General features: G+C 43.0%; 1 protein-coding gene across 2 annotated transcripts in view; it reads right to left on the reverse strand.

Moving 5' to 3' along the window:
* The window catches only part of BMPR1A (bone morphogenetic protein receptor type 1A), a 167,349-nt gene extending 154,622 nt beyond the window's left edge, over positions 1-12,727 (reverse strand). Inside the window, exon 1 of one of the 2 annotated variants that reach the window (XM_036461234.2) lies at positions 12,597-12,727. The gene's annotated coding sequence lies outside the window, so the exon portion shown is untranslated. The remainder of the gene's footprint in view (positions 1-12,596) is intronic. The other variant, XM_045570699.1, reaches the window with a different exon arrangement.
* Positions 12,728-20,022: the final 7,295 nt, after the last annotated feature.

The raw sequence follows: 20,022 nt of genomic DNA on the forward strand, positions 1-20,022 counted from the left end.
CCCAGGCATGTGCCCTGACCGGGAATTGAACACTGACCCCCTGGTTTATAGGTTGATGCTCAACCACTGAGCAACACTAGCCAGGCGTTTGGGTTGTTTTTTTTTTTTTAGAATATGTCTTGACTTCCCTTTATATATACTTAACTCTAAGGTCCTAGTCCCCATTCTCAGATAACTAGAAGAGTCTGACTCTACTTCCTTTCTGCTCTTACTTATTTGACCTTGGTGGAACAATTCACCTTCATTAGCCTTAGATTCTTAAAATACAAAAGAAAGTGCAAAACCTCCTCTATCAAGTTGCCAGCACTACTGGGATACAGAAATATTTTGCAAATTCAAATGTCAATATAAACAAAAATAACACATACTTTCAAAAGGGATTAGAAAATCAGGATTAGATGTAATTTTGAAGGAATATATATATATATTGAGGTCAGTGGTATCTTCAAAAGCATATTTGAATGGCTGTGTATGTATGTGTGTGTGTGTGTGTGTATATATATATATATACACACACACACACACATACATACACAGCCATTCAAATATGCTTTTGAAGATACCACTGACCTCAACTTCTCTTACACAAAGATTCACCTTTATGAACATCCATATATAAAAAGCTAGGGGCCCTAACAACCAAAACAACTGGATGAACGACTGCACAGCAAGTGTGTGGGACAGCCAGGCCACTAGGGGGGTTAGTGAGGGATGACCAAATGACCAAACAGCAGGCTGTGTGGGGGAACCAGGCCGGCAGGGGGGCAGTGAGGAGTGACCAGGATGACGGGAGGAGGGGCAGTTGGGGGCGACCAGGCTAGCAGCGAGGGAAGCAATTAGGAGGACCAGGCCAGCAGGCAGAGGTGGTTAGGGGTGATCAGGCTGGTGGGGGAGAGGGAGGAGGGGGCAGTTAGGGGCAATAAGGCAGGCAGGCGAGCAGTTAGGAGCTAGCAGTCCCAGATTGTGAGAGTGATGTCTGACTGCTAGTTTAGGCCAGATCCCCAGGCCTAAACCAGTAGTCGGACATCCCCTGAGGGGTCCTGGATTGGAGAGGGTGCAGGCTGGGTTGAGGGACCCGCCCACCAGTGCACAAATTTCATGCACCAGACCTCTAGTTTACTAATAAGCATTACTATGTGGCAAGAGCAGTGTTCAGTGCTTATCTGCACCCATTCATTCAGTTTCCACAGCAACCCTGGAGAGAGCACTACTATTATCCTCATTTAGCGTATGAGGAAATAAGGTTTAGAAAGACTAATTACTTTGGTGAAAGGTCACAAACCTAGTAAAAAGAAACCAGCAAAGTTCAAAATACAATAAACAAATAAATGGATAACTAAAAATACAAATAATTCAACATTTAATGAGCCTTTTTAGTTATTTGGAATCCAGATAAGGAAAAGCCACTGTAATCATATCAAGATTCCTTTATTCTTTTAAGAAATTAATACCTTCTTTGTATAAAGATTCCACTTACTTAACCTTCTGTAACAATACCATTGAAACCTGTCACAAATCACCTTCTATGCAAATTGATAAGATAGTAAGAAAAAAACAGGGAAACAATGAAGAACTTGAGGAAGAATAAAGCTTTGTCAATACAATTAGAGTAATCATGCCACTCAAGAACTAGCAATTATTATTGTAGGAATATATTCAGGAAGGTGAGTGATGCCTTTCTAACAGTATATTCTAATTCATCTAACAAGTTTTTAATTTTGAGGAACACTTTTTGAAAAAACGTAGCTTAAAGAAATTTGACTTATGGCCTTTTTATTTTAAACTAGAGGCCCAGTGCACAGATTCATGCACTAGTGGGGTCCCTCGGGTTGGCCTGCAGGGATTGGGCCGAAACCAGCTCTCAGACATCCCCCAAGGATCCCAGATTGTAAGAGGGTGGTTCTCAGGTAATGCACCCCCGGAATCGGGCTCCCTCCTCTCTGGTGTGGGTGTGTCACCTAAGAACTACAGCTGCCAAGTCACCACAGCTCAGCAGCTCCTGCATTGAGCATCTGCCCCGATGATCAGTGAGTCATAGCTATCAGTTGGAGTGTCTCCCCCTGGTGGTCATTATGCATCATAGCTACCAGTCGAATGGTTGCTTAGGCTTTTATATATATATGGATACTTAACTTTGTTTTAGACAGAGAAACTCCACTTGCTTATTTATCCCTTGCCCTAATAGCTAGAAATAATCAATCTGGCCATTGTCAAGAAGGAAAAACTTATCTACCCTCTTAGTTTCTGAATCTAGGGGCCTGCAAATTAAACTAACAAAAAACAGATTAGCAAGAGAAAAAACTGATTTTTACTCATTTATCAGAGTTAACTGGAAAATGTGACTCAAGAAGGCAGTTAGAACTTGGGACATATACTTTTAGGAAAGATAAATGGACCCCTAGATGAACAGATGGGAAATATAGCTCCTTTGTGACAATGTCAGTGTGACCCACTTCTCATCTCTTCTCCTCTCTATTTATGAGGGTTGATATTTCCTGATCTCAAAACTCCAGGGAGCAAATTTATGACAAATGATTTCTTCTGAGAGGCTCTGCTTTAAGGCAGATACGGGAGTTCAGAAAAGATAAAAGGAAAAAGAAAAGAAAAAGTCTACTCTCAAATGCCTGCAGTTGAAAATAATTTTTATGCCATAGTGGCATCTTCTATACCCACTCACCACCAAAACATACAGCTACTTCTCTTTACAAAGCACTTAATTAGCTGACTAAACAAAATATTTCAGGGCAAATTCAGCCACCAAAGAGCTTATAAAATAAGTTGAGAGTATAAGATAACTTAGCTTTTTATTTTTTGTTTTTTAATATTCTTACAGCAGCAAGGAAATTTTTATATACCATGAACAAAAAACAAGTAACTAATTTAAGAAACACAACATGCTAAAGAGTTAATATCCATACCTCAAAACAAAGTTCCTACAAATAAGAAAAATCTAAATTAGAAAAATGAACAAAGGACAGAGGAATGCAAAGAGCCAACAAACATATAAAACCCTGCTCAACTCATAATCAAAGAAACACAGATTAAAACTGAAGCACTGTTTTTTCAGCTGGCAGACTGGCAAAGAGTTACTGTGTTAGTAGTTGTGGGGAGAATTCATGCAAGCCCTGCAGCTTGGAATGTGAACGGCTGCAGACTCTCCAGAGCAGGCTGGCACTGCTTCAGATCTGCATGGCTCCTCTTACAGGAAATGCATGTCTAAGAATTCACCCTATAAAATAAAAATGCTCTCACAGGATATGTGCTTGCAACACAGTAATCCTCCCCCCCAAAAAAGAAACAATCTTAGCATTAATCAATGGGGAAATGGTAAATAAAACGGAATATAACTTGACTACTAACAAAAATAAGGAAAGGACCCAGTAATCCCACTTCTATGACTATATTCCAAGAAACCAAAAACACCAACCAGAAAGGATATATGCGCCAAGACCAGTTTGGTTCAATGGATAGAGCATTGGCTTGGGGACTGAAAGGTCCCAGGTTCGATTCCGGTCAAGGGCATGTACCTTGGTTGCGGGCATATCCCCAGTAGGGGGTGTGCAAGAGCTGATCGATGACTCTCTCTCCTTGATGTTTCTAACTCTCTCTCTCCCTTCCTCTCTGTATAAAATCAATTTTAAAAATATATTTAAAAAAAAGAAAAAGAAAAAGAAAGGATATATGCACCCCTATGTTCATAGCAGCACAATTTACAATAGCTAAGATTTGGAAACAGCCTAACTGTCCATCAGCAGATGAATGGATTAAAAAACTGTGGTACATCTATACAATGGAATAGTACACTGCTTTAAAAAAGAAGGAACAATTACCATTTGCAAGAGCATGGATGGACATGGAGAGTATTATGCTAAGCAAAATAAGCCAGTCAGAGAAAGATAAATATCACATGATCTCATATGTGGGATATAATGATCAACATAAACTGATGACCAAAAATAGATCCAGAGACAAGTGAGGGGAAGGGGTTAGAGAGCAACCAAAGGATTTGTATGCATGCATATTAGCATAACCAATGGACAAATACACTGGGGCATTGGGGGGTTGCCCTTGAGGGTGGAAGTGGCGCAGGGCGGGGGTGGGGGGGGGGTGTCAATTGGTAAAAAGGAAACCTATGTAAAACTCTAAACAAAATAAATACATACATACATACATACATACATACATACATACATACGGGGGGGGGGGGGTGGCGGGGAAATGAGGAAAGCAACACTTACTGACATCAAGAGTTCCCCTATATATTCAGTGAAAACAGAGAGAAAGATGCATAGCCCTGGGTTGGTGGAGCACTGTCCCTTACACCAAAAGGTTGGGGCTTCGATTCCCCGTCATGGCACATACCTAGGTTTCAGGTTCAGTCCCGGTCAGAGCGCATATGGGAGGCAACCAAGAGGTTTCTCTTACATCAATGTTTTTCTCTCTTTCAAATCAATAAAAATATTTCCTTGGCCCTGGTCAAGTGTGGCTCAGTTGGCTGGGTAGCATCCTGTGTACTGAAGGCTGCTGGCTCGACTCCTGGACATCACAGCTCTGGGTTACGAGCATGCTCCTGGGTAGGAAGTATGCAGGAGGCAGCAAAGCGATATTTGCTCTCACATAGATGTTTGTTTGTATCTCTCTCTCCCTCTCTCCCTTCTTCCCTCCCTCCCTCTCTAAAAAGCAATTAAAATGTTTTGGTTTTATTTTATATATATTAGAAATCTTGTTTAAGAAAAGGATAATACAGCCCCATTTTTGGAAAGAAGAGATTAAGAGAAAGAAATAATAGAAAAGAAAGGTTCTACTTATCTCTGTACTTTTAATAGTTGTAATCTATGGGGTGGGGTAGGATTGCAGAAGCCTTTCACTTTCTACTCCACGTATTGTTTGAAGTTTCAACCACAAATATGTGTAACTTATCTAAACAGAAGAAACAGAGTCGGGTTCTATAGTGATACACAGTTAGGGAAACTATCTGGAGTTTCACTAGGCTAATCCTGAAAAGGCCTGTACTAAAGAAATCTAATATATTATATAATATAAGAAACACCAAAATATTGCCTAAAGTAAAGATGCAAAAGAGCTAACTTTTAGGCTGGGACCATTATGGAAGGCTTTCCAAAAAAGATAGGATTTACACTAGAGTCTGAAGCAGTTTATAAGCAAAGAATAGAGGGGAAGAAGTCCAGAGGCAGCACTATCCAATAACAATATAACGCTTAATTTAAAAAATTTTAGCAGCTACATTAAAAAAACAATCAGGTGAAATTAATTTTAATAATATATTTAACCTAACATTCAAAACAGTGTCATTTCAATATGTAATCAATATTTTTAAGGCACAGAGATATTTTACACTTTTTTTTTCTGTACTTCAAAATCTGATGGGTAATGCAAATTAGCCACACTTCAAAAGTTCAACAGCCACATGTGGTATTGGTTACTACAGGAGACAGTAACAGGTTTAAAGATTCTGAACCCAAACCCAGAATAGGATATGGAGGTGATGTAGGCTAATAAGAGAATCAAGTCGTAGCACGAGAATGACCAAGTCTTATCCATTCTGGGTAGTACTTATCTGCCACCAAACTAGTCCAGGCCAGTCTTCCTTTCCTCAAGCTGATTCTCCTCTATGTAACTAATCTCCAAAAACTGCAAATCTGATGATTTTATCCCTACATTTGACATACCACTAGCTACTGCTTAAGTCAATCACAATTATATACAGCTAGGGAAAAAGCTCCAACGTTTCTGATGTTCGGTGGTATAAACATAATTTTAAAAGAGTAACAACATCCACCATACCAGAGTAGCTCAGATTCACTGGTTCTTTAAAAAAAAGATATTCAAGAATAATTTCCTTATCCAACGTCTTTATAAGTTCTCTATATGAACTTGGTTAGGGGTCCACTGGGCCCACCATGAGTCCTATTCCACTCACTGATCATCTGATCTCCCTAAACACTATCTAGTCTTTTCTTCAAAAAGCACCACTGGGGATCTCCAAGCACATCATTTTATTTCTATTTTTAAAGACTTGACAGCCTTTAAAATATTGGCTACAAAAATTGATACACGTAACTATGAGTTAGTAAAACATCCAAACATTTACCATCATTTTTGTATTTACTTTTTTAAAAAGTATATGATTGTTAATGATGATAAATACTGAATATTGTCTTTAAAATAACTCATAAAAGTGGCTATCATCACTCTCCCACTATTCCCCCTTTACATAATCTGTGCCATTTTGTGAAAACCATTAGCACTTTAAGAATCTGTGAGTTCAGCCGAAACCGGTTTGGCTCAGTGGAAAGAGTGTCGGCCTACGGACTGAAAGGTCCCAGGTTCGATTCCGGTCAAGGGCATGTACCATGGTTGCGAGCATATCCCCAGTAGGGAGTATGAAAGAGGCAACTGATAGATGATTCTCTCTCATCGATGTTTCTAACTCTCTCTCTCCCTTCCTCTCTGTAAAAAATCAATAATATATATATTTTTTTAAATCTGTGAGTTCAAAAAATTGAGGAAAATACTGAAAGCTGCTGTGGGAGCTCCCCATCCAAAAATAAATAAAACATTTCTCTATACTACTTGTAACATTTTACTTGTTGAAGAGGTTTAATAAGCACCCTCTTTTAAAAAATAACTTCTCATTATTATAGTAAAGCTATGTCACTCCCACATATGTGTGATTTAAATTCTCCTTCCCAACATCTACCCTAAAGGAATAACCCTCTATAAAAGGCTAATATGCAAATTGAGCAAACAGTGAAACCACCAGTCGCTATGATGCGCACTGACCTCCAGGGGACAGATGCTCAATGCAGGAGCTGCCCCCAGGTGCACAGTGCACTCCCACAGGGGGAGCGCTGCTCGGCCAGAAGCCCTGAGCCGGGCTCACTGCTGGCTAGCAAGCATAGTGGTGATGGCGGGAGCCTCTCCCACCTCCACAGCGGCACCAAGGATGTCTGACTGCTGGCTTAGGCCCGCTCCCCACGGAGAGCCAGCCTAAGCCGTCAGCCAGACATCCCCCAAGGGCTCCTGAACTATGAGAGAGTGCAGGCTGGGCTGAGAGACACCCCCCCCCCCACCCGGAGTACATGAATTTCATGCACCAGGCCTCTAGTAGTTTTAATATGTGAGAAGAGAACCTCTTTTCATCAATCCTAAGGTGCATAAATTTGTTATATTTTAGCATCTCTGAAGTTAGGGTCTATCCACAATCAATGACTGGAAGCATATTTTCTTTATAAGTGGTCCATAAAATTATGGTGCATCTTAAATTGATATAATTCAATACAACTCAACAGTTAATATTTTTAAGTATAAAAAGAGTTGAACTGACTTGTTCACTATGAATCTTGAGGTATTAAGAAGGCATTCGCCAAGACCGATTTGGCTCAGTGGATAGAGCATCTGCCTGAGGCCTGAGAGGTCCCGGGTTCGATTCTGGTCAAGGGCATGTACCATGGTTGTGGGCACATCCCCAGTAGGCTGTGCGCAAGAGGCAGCTAATCAATGTTTCTCTCTCATCGATGTTTCTAACTCTCTATCTCTCTCTCTCCCTTCCTCTCTGTAAAAAATCAATAAAATACATTAAAAAAAAAAAAAGGCATTTAAAAAGTATTAGCACTAACAAAAGGTAGAAGAAGGAAGAAGAAAAGGAACGACTTTCGAGTCCAAATTTAGCCTGAGAGAAAACCCATTTTCCTCTCTCTCTGATTCCCTGCTCCCAAGATGCAAAAGTCAGGTCAGTACTACTGTAACTAATGTCCACTGCTAGGCTAGACAGGGATCTTTCTCCATTTATTCGTTTTAATATGCAACAAAGTCAGTTACAGACCCGAGCTGTGGTCTAGTAGCAGAACTAGTATTTGTATAAAATTGTTATAAAAGTCTAAATGACTCACAGAGCTACACACTTAACATGTGTGCATATTATTGTATATAAATTATACTTCAATGAAGTTGATTTTTTTTAAAAAACAAATGAGTAAATGCAATAAGAAAATGTTAGATAAAAAACTTCATCCCTTAAAAATATCTCTTCTGCCGGCACCGGTTTGGCTCAGTGGAAAGAGCGTCGGGCTGCGGACTGAAAGGTCCCAGGTTCGATTCCAGTCAGGGGCACATCCCCGGTGGGGAGTGTGCAGGAGGCAGCTGATCAATGTTTCTCTCTCATCGATGTTTCTAACTCTCTATCCCTCTCCCTTCCTCTCTATAAAAAAATCAATAAAATATTTATTTTTAAAAAATATCTCTTCCTTCCAAAGGGATTCCATTCAGAAGAAACTGGGGACACATCAGAGAGATGGACTTTATTCACTTGTTTATAAATATTTATTTTTCTCTAATTTTATCTTACACAGTCTTTGAGTTGCAGATTTTTTTTTTTTTACCTTATTACATTTTTTAAGTATAACTGATATTCTATTAGTTTCAGGTGTATATTATAGTAATACAGAATTTATATACATTATAAAATATCTCTCACAATAAATCTAATTCCACTTGTCAGTATAGCTATTACAATATTAGGAATTGCAGATTTTTTTGAGTAATATATGCACAGGGGTAAATATCAGCACTCTGAAGGCCTGTAAGAAAATTGACCAACTCATGCCCTGTCCATCTCCACTGAAGTATCACTAACTAGTAATAGCAATTTTAAACAATATGATTTTAATACCTCTAGTGATTATCTACAAATAAGTTCACTAAACTTCTATTTCAAGAATCACATAATTTAGATATCAACTATTGACTTCTTGGGTTTTCCATTTGTTTGTTGATCCTCATGGGAGGATTTTGGTTTTTTCCATTGATTTTTAGAGAGTGAAAGGGAGGGGGAGAGACAGAGAGAGACATATCGATGTGAGAAAGGAAAATTGATTTGTTGTCTCTCACACATGCCCAGACAGGGGCCAGGGATTAAGCCTGCCCTTGACTGGAATCAAACCTGGAACCCTTCAGTCCAAAGTTTCTTGGTTTGATAGATAAGGATTTAACACACTTTTATCATAGAAAGACAGAATTTGAAATGGAACTTGGACATATGGGTAGGATTTGAAACATATGCAATCCAAGGAAAGAGAACAGTATAGTGAGGGGGGCGGGAGGAGAAAAACATGTACAGGAAGCAAAAATAGTGAAATAAGAGTAAGGTAAATAGGCAAATCCCAGGGAAAGGTGTTCAGTTAATAAAAGACCCTGGAAACTTCTGAGTAAAGAAGTGACAAGAACTGAGCTTCAAGATTAATTTAGGCAGAAATGCATGATAACCTGCAAAAAGGTGGAAAAGAAGGCAAGAAGATCACATCTGTCCAGGTGGGATGAGAACCTGATACAGCTGGAAATAAACTGATACATATAAATAGAGAAGGGAAAAGTATCAAATATACAAGTATATACACAATATATAATATGGTATGCAAATATACATCAAATTTAAAAAAAAAACAAAAAACTGAAAACCAGCCGAAACCAGTTTGGCTCAGTGGATAGAGTGTCTGCGGACTGAAAGGTCCCAAGTTCAATTCCGGTCATGGGCATGTACATTGGTTGCGGGAACATCCCTGGTATGGGATGTGAAGAAGGCAGCTGGTCGATGTTTCTCTCTCATCGATGTTTCTAGCTCTCTATCCCTCTCCCTTCCTCTCTATGGAAAATCAATAAAATATATTTTAAAAAAATAAAATAAAAAAATAACTGTGACCACCAAAAACACCAGATTTAAAAACTTAATAAATTTGTGGAAAATAAATTTGTGGATTAAATACTAAAATTCACACAAGAAATAGAAAACGTACACGGAATTACTAACAAATTAAAACGAGACTCAAAGTCCTCTTCAGGAAAAATAAAATAAAAAACACACACAAAAACTGAAACCTGAATGTCTTATAGGTGAGGTCCTCCAAACTCTCAAGTAAGAGATAACCCCAGTCTAAGCTCTCCTGAAAAGAGAATCCAACTCGTTTTACAAATCTATTGTAACCCTGAGACCAACATGTATTGAGAACTGTACCAGAGCTAGCAGGACAGGAGAAGAACCCACAGATATTGGCTACAGACAAGATGTGATGGAATGGGTTTGGTATGACATCAACAGAAATAAGGAACACCTGGGAAACGAGTTTGGTAAGGAAGAAGAGTTCAGTTTAAACCAGAATAACCAGACAGAGATATGCATAGGCAGTTGGTTACTTAGGGATTCAAATGCGGAAGAGAAAGAACAGAGATTTGAGAATTATTCAGACAGAAGGGTCTAAACAATAATATCAAAGGACAAGAGATCTAGGAAAGTGACCTGAAAGGTGACACTTGGAGAACCCACATTAATCGGTGGAAGGAAAAACAGAAAGCAGAAAAGGGCAATGAGAAACAGTTAGTAGTAAGTCAAAGAAGCCCTCCTCTCCTCTGCTTAATTCTTACTCATCCCTTCAGAACTGTCCAGGGTCCAAGGTCACATTCTCAAGGAGGGCTTCTCAGATTCTGCAGCACCACCAGCACCAGATCAGGTTTCCGTTTTAAGCTCTTATAATACTCTATAATTTATCATATTTAATTACAGAACTCATTCTGCAATGTATGTCTCCCCCACTAGACTTTAAGCTCCATTAGGCCAGGCAAGGGTCTTATCTGTTGTTGCAGCCTATTACTTTGCATGGTGTGCTAGATGATAGTATTTGTGAATAAATTAATAGATGAATGAAAGCCAAGAAAAGGCCTTTCAAAATGCTACAGAAAGCTGGCGGTGAAATCCAGATAACAAGGGGTTAAGAAGTAAATTAGATGGTCAGGAAGTAACAGTAGAAAAAGTGGCCTATTCTTGGCAATCTCTGAAAATGGGATTATGAAGAACTGAATTTTAATTTTACTTCAATTGTGCTCTATGTTACAATTACTCTTAAATGAACATGTATTACTTTTATAAGGACATGTTTTTTTAATTTTTATATGATTTGAAAAGGAAAAGCAATAACAAGTAGTAGACTCGAGGTGGTGTTTGTAAATTAAGGGAATCATTTTTTAATTTTTTTCAAGTTTTCAATTACAACTGACTTCAATATTATATTACTTCCAGGTGTGCATCATAGTATAGACATTTATATAACTTACAAAGTGATTCTTCTGATAATTCTAGTACCCAACCAGTTATTACATTATTGACTATATTTCCTATGCTGTACTTTACATCCCTGTGACTATTTTGTAATTGCCAATTTGTACTTCTTGTGAATTACTGGAATCTTAAGCACATTCGTACTTTTAAGAACCCTAAGACAAAAGAGGGGACAACTCATACTCCAAGAAATAGGAAAGAAGAGAAAAATGAAAAAGGTGTTAATAGAACTTTGAAAAAAAAAATTTTTCCAACTGAGCTGGAAGGAAAGAAGCCGATGAGAGAAGGGCTCTCGTGACTTCTGGGAGGAGCTTCTCGCTGGATGCCTCCAACTTCTCCGTCAAGAGTTGGAGAAAGAACACGTTAGACTTGAGCTCCGGGAGATGTGGGGGGAGGGGACGCCGATCAGGAGCGAATCTGTCCTATTAAAGGAGTTTTCTAATTTTCAGCCGGCCTTTCAGACACCAGCCTCTTTCTAGCTCAGAACCGCCGTACTTTAGCCTTAAGTTCTTCTCTTACAAGTAAACACAATAAGAGTTGTTTTCAACTCAAGCAACAAAATAGCGACCATTTCAAGTATCAGTAACTGAAAAGCTCCTAAATGTGTTGCAGGAGGGTTCGCTGTGGACGCGCCCCGCGCTAACGGCCAGGACAGCAGGCCTGGGTCAGGGGCGGCCCTGGCCGAGCTCTTCCACTTCTTTTCGCCTCGGTTTCCCGTCTGAAAAATGAGTGCAATCTCCAGGTACCCTAAGGCGTAACTGACACAGCACAGGTGCACGGGCCGAGTTCGTACTATGTGCTCAGAACAGTTTGCTAACCGGTTAAAAGTGAAAACCTTCCATCGTGACCAAATTAAAACATCCAAGAGCACAAGAGAGGACAAGTCACAGGCCGCCAGACCCTGACGCCGAGCGTGTTCTTTTTCTTCCCCGACGCAGCTCCATTTTTCCTGGCCAAACCTCTCCCCTCGGGTCTGAGGAAGAGAAAGGGGTCTCGCTGGCGCGGCTGGAAGTTTTCGGACGCGGCGGGCAGAGCCGCAGACATGGCAGCGAGGCCCGAGGACAACAGGTGAACCCGCGGGGCGCGCTCGGCGGGCGGCTCGGGGGCCGCTCCCCGGGCCCCGCGAAGGACGCGCTTTCCCCTTTTAGGCAGAAGCCGGGACACACCGCCAGCTCAGCCCGGGCTCCGGGCGAGGAGGGAGGGGCGCTTCCATTTAAGGCTTCCCGGAGCCCGCGGAGGGGCTCCCGCCCAGCGCCCCCCGCACTCGGCCCGGGGCCCGGGGCGGGAACAAAGGGGCCGGCGGCCGGGCCGGGCGGGGGTGCGGGACGGCGGGCCCGGCGAGCCGCGGCCTGAGGCGCCGGCGGCGGGGACTCGGGGGCGCCCGGCTCCCTCCCAAACTTCTCCGAGTCCGCGGCGGCCTCCCGGCCGTCGCCCCGGCGCGCAGCACCCTCCCAGGAGGTCCACTCACCCGGAGCCCGCGGAACTCATCCTCCGGCCCGGGCGCCAGGCGGGGTGCGCGCGGCCAGCCGTCGGGACGCGGCGGGGCCGGCTCGGCCTCCCCTCGGCGTGCGGCGGCCCCGGCCCGGCGGCCCTCGCGCGGCGTGCGCTCCTCGTCTCGCGCGGACGGACGCCCCGGAGCCGGGCCTGCCTTCTCGCCCCCTCGTCGTCGTCCTCCCCCTCCTCCTCCTCCTCCTCCTCCTCCTCCTCCTCGTCCTCCTCCGGCGCCCGCGCCGAGCGCCAGCAGGAGGATTCCAATCTCGGCCGCGGCCGCCACAGACTCGGGCGCGGGGGAGGGGCGGGGAGAGGAGGGGGGAGGGGCGGGGGCGCCTCCGCGGACCGGGCTGCGCGCGCGCACTGGGCGCACCCCGCCCGCCACGCCCCGCCCCGGACGCGAAAGGAGCCGAGCGCGCGGCGGAAGTGCCCGAAGGACCCGCGGGGCCTGGCGCCCCGCTGCCGGGGAGGAGAGCCCTTGGCCGGCACGGGGGCGCCGGCCGCCGTCTGGAGTGCTGGGAGGGGGGCCTCTCCTCCCCCAGCGGCCCCACCGCGGCGTGGGCACGGCTGGGCCTGGGCGCCGCGTGGAGCGAGCCCCGCGTGCCGCGGCCGGGCCCTCCGCGCGGGCCCCGACACGCAGGCCCACGCGAGCGCTGCTCGGTCGGCGGGTGCCGTCAGCCCGGCCGCCCGAGTCCACACCGCACGGCGCGGCCGCCCAGAAAGGCGAAACGTGGGCGCTGTCCCTTGTTCCTCCCGCGTCCCCGCTCCCCTGTCTGGGCCGACGGCTGAGGCCCCGGTAGGGCCGGGGGTGGAGGCCCCGCCGGCGGCCGCCACCGGCACCTGCGAACCGGGGCCGCGGGGGCGGCGGCGCCCGCAGAACGGGAGGCGCGGGGAAGCCGCTCCCGCCGCCCCACACCCGCCCCGGGCTCACCCGTTTGAAATGTACGTGGTTGTCTTCCATGCGGAGAGGACTCTGTGCCCCCCTGTATGTGAGGGAGGATACAGGTGAGCCCTTCCTCTGGAAAATCTGCAAAGAACGTGTCCTCTTAAGTCTCTTCACAAAAGACACTTTAAAAAGTTCCCTTTATAAAATCACTTTTTAAGCTGTGAGTAAAAGAAAAGAGGGTAGGAAAAGAATGTGCCAGGCACTAATATTTATTTTTATCCACATTCTTCCTAAAAAGATGTTTAGATTCCAGAATAGTCCCTTATATTCTTGCTTAAAGACTTTTTGTCCATCTTTTATCCTGCCCTTCTTTTCTCCTTTCACTAGTACCTATCTTTGTCCTTAATACCTTAGATACCCTCTGTAATTCCAATTTCTGTTTCAATTCTATTTACTGCTAATGTTCTATGTGTGTGTTTTAACTCCAGCCGTCTTGGGCTCTGGAGCCCTGGGTTACAGTGTCTCGCCTGCAGGAGGAATGTATGATACACGAGTTTCCTTCCATCAGCTGGAATATCTCACTTTTCCAGGTTTTCCACGTCCACATCACTTTAGTTTTAGGGGAAAGCTGAACCTTTTGCTCAAGGAGACAGCATGATTGACCAAAGAACTCACCGATTATGATGAGTGAAGGCATGACAGGTAAAACCATGTCAGGTGTGTTCCTATGCCCTTTAAAGCCTACCTCCAAGAATCAGTCTAAAATAAACAAGCGTCTCAGGTTGGAACTTTAGTACATCAAGTTTCTGAAATGTACAAGTCAGTATTGCCTGGTGGTTATATGCCACTGAAAATGAGAGCAAAACTGAGGTATCAAATTCTAAGTGATGTCTTTCTTATCTACAAAAAAATATTTTAAAGTCTTTGGGAATTTTACTTGACATCCTTTTGCTCTCCTTAGATAAGGCCTACCTAGTGCCCGAACGTAAGTCCTTCGTGCCATAATTTCAGTGGGCATCCTACCTGCTGATGATTGAGCAGGGTTGGGGTTCTCTGTTTCCTGGCATGTGTTTGCATGCCAGCCTGTCCTTCCAGTTTGCCTACCCGCTAAATGAAGAGAGCAGCCAGGACAGACAAATGATCTGGCCCCCAAACTCAAAGACAACAAACATCTCAAGGTCCAAATTTAGCGTTCTCTAATGTGAAGGGGTTGGCGCTTTTGTGTGTGTTTTAAGTAGATTAACAGAGTGGGCTGAAACGGACTTTCTTCTGTGCTCACTTACTTTGAGGTACAGTTCCCGAGAGTGGTAGTTGCATGCCCAAATCATACAGTATTAATTTGGAATTGAAAATTACCCTTCTCATACAGTTCTGAGATCTTCAAGAACATCTTCCCTGATCATCTGTCTTTTTCTTTCAATTCTCACTCGAGGATATTTTCCCATTGACTTTTAGAGAGAGTAGAAGGGAAGGAGGTGGTAGAAGAGAGAAAGACATTGATTGGTTGCCTCCTGCATCGGCCCTGATGAGCCAGGGAGTGAACCTGCAACTCCAGTATGCACTCTTGTCAGGGGATCCAACCTGAGAGACCATTTGGTTCCAGGGCTGGTATTCCACCACTGAGCAACACTAGCCAAGGCTCACCTGTCTTAAATTAGCACCCCAACCCCAATTTCATTTTTTTTCTCTTTTTTTCTAGAGAGAGAATGGAAAGAAGAGAGGAAAGGAAGAGAGAGAGAGAGAGAGAGAGAGAGAGAGAGAGAGAGAGAGAGAGAGAGAGAGACATATGAGAGAAACACATTGATTGGTTGCCTCAAGCCTCCATCCAATATACATGCCCTTAACTGGGAATTAAAACCACTGAGCCAAACAGGCTAGGGCTTGTTTTCTTTATACCACTTTTTATTCTATGAAATTACCTTGCTCATTTAGTTATTTATTGGGTCGGCAGCTAAGTAATTGCGGGTTTCACACACATATGGCTTCAGTTGAATTTTTAGGTTTGCAGACGTAGTACAAATGTAAAACACATTTTGTTATTTGGTAGTTGGCTATTCAGCTGTTAATCAGTGAAAAAAGTTTTTTGATCTGTTTTGTAGTTTTCATTTGGCTTTCGTTGAAAAATGGAAAATCAAAAGGAACATTTTCATCATATTTTGCTTTTTTATTTCCACAAGGGAAAAACGCATTGCAAGCTCATAAAAAGTTATGTGCTGTTTATGGTGACGAAGCCTTAAAAGAACGGCAGTGTCAAAATTGGTTTGCCAAATTTCGTTCTGGTGATTTTTCACTCAAAGATGAAAAACGCTCTGGTCGTCCAGTTGAAGTTGATGACGCCCTAATCAAAGCAATAATCAATTCGGACTGTCACAGTACAACACGTGAGATTGCAGAGAAGCTTCATGTATCACATACATGCATTGAAAATCACTTAAAACAACTTGGCTATGTTCAAAAATTCGATACATGGGTTCCTCACGAACTGAAAGAATCACAGTTAATGCAACGCATTAGCAGCTGCGATTTGCTAAAGAAACGTATTGAAAATGATCCATTTTTAAAACGACTGATAACTGGCGATGAAAAATGGGTTGTTTACAACAATATCAAGCGGAAAAGATCGTGGAGCAGGCCAGGTGAACCAACTCAAACAACATCAAAAGCTGATATTCATCAAAAGAAAGTTTTGTTATCAGTTTGGTGGGATTACAAAGGAATTGTCTACTTTGAACTCTTACCACCCAACCGAACGATCAATTCTGATGTCTACATTGAACAACTAACGAAATTAAACAATGCAGTTGAAGAAAAGCGGCCCGAATTGACAAATCGAAAAGGTGTTGTATTCCATCATGACAATGCAAGGCCACACACATCTTTGGTCACTCGGCAAAAATTAATGGAGCTTGGTTGGGATGTTTTGCCACATCCACCATATAGTCCTGACCTTGCACCATCTGATTACTTTTTGTTTCGATCTTTACAAAACTCCTTGAATGGTAAAAATTTCAATAATGATGATGATGTCAAATGGTACCTGATTCAGTTTTTTGCTAATAAAAACCAGAAGTTTTTTGAACGTGGGATTATGATGCTGCCTGAAAGATGGTAAAAGGTCATTGATCAAAATGGGCAATACATTACAGAATAAAGTTATTTAGTTCCATGAAAAAATTGTCTTTGATTTTCTTTAAAAAATCCGCAAGTACTTAGTTGCCGACCCAATATTTATGGTCTGATCTGAGTTTCTCTGCCTCACTAGAATGTAAACTCTATGAGAGCAAAGACTTTGCCAAGCTTGTTCTCAACTGATTCCTTAAAGCCTAGTTCCTGGCAAATAAGAAATACACCTGCAAAATTCTAGAGATAAGGAGAGAGTTTCCTCTAATCATTTCTGAACCTTGTCATCGAGACCCAGTTTTAGAGGGAGGCGTGATCTATGTTGAAAAGGATGAGGATGTCCCAGCTGGCATAGTTCAGTGATTGTGAGTCTAAGAACCAGGAGGTCACGGTTTGATTCCTGATCAGGCCACATGCCCAAGTTGCTGGCTCAATCCCCAGTGTGGGGTGTGCAGGAGGTAGTCGATCAATGATTCTCTCTCATCATTGATGTTTCTATCTCTCTTCCCCTATTTCTTCCTCTCTGAAATCAATAAAAATATATATTTTGAAAGGATGATGATAGGTCAGGGAAGCTATGGATTATACATTCTTCAGTGAAATGAAGACTTCTACTTTCAGGGAAGGCAGTAGTTCAATAGAGTAAACCAAGTTCATCCATCCAAAGTCATTTTCCTGTTGTAGAGACTTTATGAGGCAAAGGCAGTACTAAGTCTGTGGGTATGGAGATAAGTGAGAGCCTAGGGGAGGGATGCTCTTGGCGGGGATACGAGGTTGGTTCCACGCCTAGTGTTAAGTGGACAAAAGCATAATGAAGAGTAGAGGAAACGGACATTTTTCAGCCTGGACACGACTACATTATTGGTTAACAATACGGTTATGGAAGGACCAAACCAAAACAAAATATGTTTAAAAAAGATTGCTTATAAATACAACTCAGTGTACAACATAGAAAAAAGTTTAAAAATCTAAATTTGTTCTTTATAATCATATTTTACTTTCCCTTTTATTTTTACTTCTAAATAACTTGCTTCTTTTCCCATTTCCAGTTTCATTTCTCTTTGCTTCAAAGCACTTGTTTATTTTGGTTAAAAGACATTTTAGTGAGGCCCTCGCTGTAAAGTAGCCATCACTTGATCCTACCTAGTCCATGCTTTCTCGTCCTCTTCTCCCTACTATCCATAAACCCTGTTCATAAAGCCCGACCACCTGCCCTGGTGTAATTCCGTCCTGCGTGTCTGTTCTGCAGCACAGAAGCCGTTCATCCCAGTCTGCCTTCTCTCTCACCTAAGTGCCTGCTACCACCCCATGAAAGATTCTATGGACATGAGCCCTCTGAGGCCCCAGAACTAAAGGCCAACAAAGATTATCACTTTAAGGTTGATAATGAGGAAAATGAGTACCAGTTGTCTTTACAAATGGTCAGACTAGACAGGCTGGAGCAAAGGATGAGCTGCACATTGTCGAAGCAGAGGCAATGAATTAGAAGGCAGTCCAACTGAAGTAACACTGGCAACTTCAAAGATGTCTGTGCAGCCAACAGTGTCCCTTGATGGCTTTGCAATAACACCACCTGTGGTCTGACCACTGGAGTGTGGTTCGGGGCCTGTGCCTGTGAGGGGACAGCACTTAGTAGCTGTGGAGGAAGATGCAGAGTCAGAAGATGAGGAGGATGTGACACTCCTATGCATGTCTGGAAAGTGGTAGCAAGGTTCTGCAGAAAAGTAAAACTGGCTGCTGCTGAAGATGACGACGCACAGCCCTTTACTTGTGCTCGTCTGTTAATTTGCATGGAGCTTGGTTTTCACTGCCTGTCGTCCTGACTCTGCTCTCTGGAGTCTGCTCCATCCTTGCAACACAGACTTTGCTGTGTGCTATTAGATAACGCTGCCGGCAGCCCTCCTTGCCTTCAGCTCTTTGTTCCTAATTCCTCTGCACCCACATCCTGCCCATCTATAGGGCCTCTTCCCTCATTGCCTGCCGCCTGCTGCCTCTGGGATGCCCGCCTGTTTTCTCACTGTTCTCTGGCTCTCAGGTGCTGCCTGGAGCTGAGGCTTCCCACCCGGCTCCTGTGAGTCTCCTCCATCCTGCAACAGTTACCACGCTCACCCCTGCCTTTCTCTGTCCTGGCAGCAGAGGCTTTACGACCTATTACACTTTGGTTATTTCTTAATCAAATTAAATTTACTTATGTGTGCATATATAGGGTGTCCCAAAAAATGTATACACATTTTGAATGACTATAAAGTCAGTATTTATTAACATAGAGTTCATTTTCAAAACTTAGAAGAACCTAAAGAAATGAGCCCTGGCCGGCTTGGCTCAGTGGATAGAGCTTCAGCCTGCAGACTGAAGGGTCCTGGGTTTGATTCCAGCCAAGGGCACATGCCTGGGTTGCTGGCTCGATCCCCAGTGGGGAGCATGCAGGAGGCAGCCAATTGATGATTCTCTTTCATCAATGATGTTTCTGTCTCTCTCTCCTCTCTTCCTCTCTGAAATCAATAAAGAAATATATATATTTTTAAAAAATGAATACTTTTTTTTGTCAATGCCTGTTTTCAAACTTATGACCATTCTGATCCAGGCATTGTTGATAACGCAAAACAATAGAATCAGAAACATCAAGCATCAAAAGAAAAAGAAAACAAGAATCATTCCGAACAACATTTGTGTGCCCTCAATTTGTCAACTGTTGCAGGTTTTGTACTGTAAACTTGATCTTTTATGTATCCCCATAAGAATATTTAGTGGACAAATTTTATTTGTGCAAAGTTTGGTCTGGCTCCACCCATTATTTCAAATCAGTTAAACCTAAAAAGGAGTAAAAATTGAGTTATCAGCTGTTAAAGTGTGTATATATGTTTTTGGGACACCCTGTATATGATTTTTATTCATACACATTATATTTATACACATGTATATGTGTAAGCAACTCATACATGATTCTGCTTTCTTCTTCAAAACACTAACTCAACTCATGAATTCCTTTGTGGCTAGTAGTCCAGAAATTCCAGCATCTGGAGCTGACTATGATTGCTAGCCAAAGAAAGACAAGGAGTCCTGATAAAGAGTCAAACCGAGAAAACTGGAAAATGCAGTCCTGGGTCAGGAACACTGAGTTGTGAGCAGCCGTACTGTACCTACTGTGCATGGTCCACATGGTTGTCAGATGTGTTCCCAGGGAAGGTGGGTACCAGCAGTGTGGCCAGGCATACTCTATCCATCACATATAGTGCAGGTCCCTCTGCTGAATGTGAAGTTCCAGGGCACAGGAACAGTCTTGTGCTCACTCATTGGATTCTCAGGATGTGGGTGCTGCCTGGCACAGCAGCAGGTAGTCAGTAATTGACTCACTGAATGAATGAGTGTACAAGGCAGTATAATGGACTCCTGTCCT

The sequence above is a fragment of the Pipistrellus kuhlii genome, unplaced genomic scaffold, assembly GCF_014108245.1.
Source record: "Pipistrellus kuhlii isolate mPipKuh1 unplaced genomic scaffold, mPipKuh1.p scaffold_m20_p_35, whole genome shotgun sequence".
Taxonomy (NCBI): domain Eukaryota; kingdom Metazoa; phylum Chordata; class Mammalia; order Chiroptera; family Vespertilionidae; genus Pipistrellus; species Pipistrellus kuhlii.